General features: G+C 41.8%; 1 long non-coding RNA gene across 1 annotated transcript; it reads left to right on the forward strand.

Annotated features, from left to right (window-relative positions):
- The first annotated feature begins 662 nt into the window (after nucleotides 1-662).
- Nucleotides 663-2,360, forward strand: LOC121841154. Its single transcript, XR_006080158.1, has 5 exons — nucleotides 663-758; nucleotides 858-990; nucleotides 1,246-1,827; nucleotides 1,987-2,073; nucleotides 2,247-2,360. It is a non-coding gene; the product is annotated as an uncharacterized LOC121841154 (long non-coding RNA).
- Nucleotides 2,361-2,593: the final 233 nt, after the last annotated feature.

The raw sequence follows: 2,593 nt of genomic DNA on the forward strand, positions 1-2,593 counted from the left end.
AACCAGGCAAGTCAGTTAAGAACAAATTCTTATTTACAATGACAGCCTACACCATTCATACCCAGTGCTGGGCCGATTGTGCACCGCCCTATGGGACTCCCAATCACAGTCGTTTGTGATACAGCCTGGATTTGAACCAAGTTGTCTGTAGTGATGCCTCTAGCACTGAGATGCAGTGCCGTAGACCGCTGCACCACTCAGTAGCCCTAGAAAAGCTTCTCGAAAAGAAAAAAGCTTCTATTAAAGAAAACCCTCTGAGTTCTATTAGATAGATAGCACTGAATCCATGATATGGCAGAGGTTGAAAAGCCATAACACAAGTTTTCTCAACAACAGATTATGTCCAATAATATCAATGGCTGCACTGAAATCTAACAGTGCAGCTCCCACAATCCTCTTATTATCAGTTTCTTTCAACCAATCATCAGTCATTTGTGTCAGTACAGGACATGTTGAGTGCCCTTCTCTATAAGCATGCTGAAAGCCTGTTGTTAATTTGTTTACAGAGAATTAGCATTGTATTTGGTCAAACACAATTTTTTCCAATAGTTTGCTAAGAACTGTCAGCAAGCTGATAGTTCTGCTGTTAGAACCAGTGAAGGCCATGCACACAAGTTCCTTACTCTTTGCAAATACAATGTATATTTATATTTTTGTCACAGGTTGTAGAGTTGAAAATATGAATCGAGGTAGAAGGTAGAACATTTTCACAATTAAAGGAAGGGATTTCAGAGCTGCGGAAAGAAGTCCATGCAACTGTAAGTTATGTCATAGTTATGTTGACATATCGTATTTTTGACAATATTTAATTTATTGCATACGATATCCTCCTAATGTTGTGTCCGGGCATATTCCAGAGACTTGCAGGTGAAGTGGCGGTCTCTCACACCGAGGAGGGGTTCCTTAAAAGAAACATCAGGATACCTTGAATCTTCATGAGGAAAACAAAGAGTATGAACTGGAGATTGAGGACTACAGCAAAAAGATCTAGTGAGAGGTTTATCACTTCGTTCATATCACAATATTTATATTTATCTAATACTAATCACTACGGAAAGGAATCCGTAACACAATTATACATTGCAGTATCAAGAACTTGGTCAGTGTTGCTCTGATGGTGGGTCCCTCTGACGTGTGTGTGTGTGCGTGCGTGCGTGCGTGCGTGCATGCGCGTGTGTGCGTACATACCTGTATGTATGTGTGTGTACCTACGTACGAGTGTGTGTCTCTGTATGTGTCATTCAGTGAACAGGCAGCGAAGCAGCTTCAGAAGAACAGGAAGCACATGCAGCAGAAGTTCAGTGTGAACGAGGACCGGAGAGCAGAGGCTAAGGAGGAGCTGTCCCAGATGGCTACGCTGCACCCCAATGCCAAGGTCAACTTGGAGGAGCTGGAGCAGAAGACCTTCATGGTGGAGCAGAGGATGCGAGTATGTGTGAGAAGAGCCATGCACTTAGCTAGACATCCATGCACTCTAACCTGTAGTAAATCCATCCTAGATATAGAGGTGGCATATCCTTATTGACACGTCTAATGTTTAGATTCAGCGCTTTGACCATTAGATATTGCCGATCACATAATCTGCACTAGTTGTCAGTGAAATAAGCACATACTTTTAGAGATTCATCCATGCATGGAGACTCACTAACAAGTTGGGTTTGTGAAAGGAAAGGAGCACTTGAAGATAGACGTTCAGATAGATCCATGTACAATGATGGAATGGGCTTCTTTACTAGTGTTACTGATGCAACACATCAGTATCTCCTCGGAAAGTGACTGAGAATCCTAAGAAAGACGAGCGAGATGAAAGCCCTGGCCATTCTGAAGGTAAATCTCTTCTGTCTGTTTTCTTTACAGTTTTGAGTTTCACGGGTTGGTTCTGTCGAGTATCTTTTTACTCTCAGGTGTGTTATAAAAACAGTGTGACAAGAGACTGATATGATTCGTTGTGTAGAACAGTTTCTTCAGTTTTGAACTGTATTTCAGGATAAAAGAACAACTATTGAAGCAGAATTACACCAGGAGCAAACCAACACAGAAAACGCCAGATGGGGACTTCATAAGGAATTTGAGGTAGGCGTTATCAGCGACAAAACAACTGGAAATTGAAACGGAAAAACTGAGAAAGATTTACAATGATAAATCTGAGGTAATCTAACATTTTATGTTCAGTTTACCGTATTTCTATTTTAGTGAGAGATGTTGAGTATTTCAAATTCAATTGCTTATTCATTTCTCTGTTTCAGAAAGTGTGAAGTTTAAGGTAGACTTCACCGTCAAGATAGAACTGCCAAAGGGGGAGGAGTTGCAGTATACTGCAGAGATAGCCTGCAAAGTAATGTCATACTTTCCAGGTCCATACCCAAACAGTTCGAACTACTAATTTTGAAAATTACTCTCTCCAGAAATAAGTCTCTCACTGTTGCCGCCTGCTACCGACCCCCCTCAGCTCCCAGCTGTGCCCTGGACACCATTTGTGAATTGATCGCCCCCCATCTAGCCTCAGAGTTTGTTCTGTTAGGTGACCTAAACTGGGATATGCTTAACACCCCGCCAGTCCTACAATCTAAGCTAGATGCCCTCAATCTCACAC

This window comes from Oncorhynchus tshawytscha, linkage group LG28, assembly GCF_018296145.1.
Source record: "Oncorhynchus tshawytscha isolate Ot180627B linkage group LG28, Otsh_v2.0, whole genome shotgun sequence".
NCBI lineage: Eukaryota > Metazoa > Chordata > Actinopteri > Salmoniformes > Salmonidae > Oncorhynchus > Oncorhynchus tshawytscha.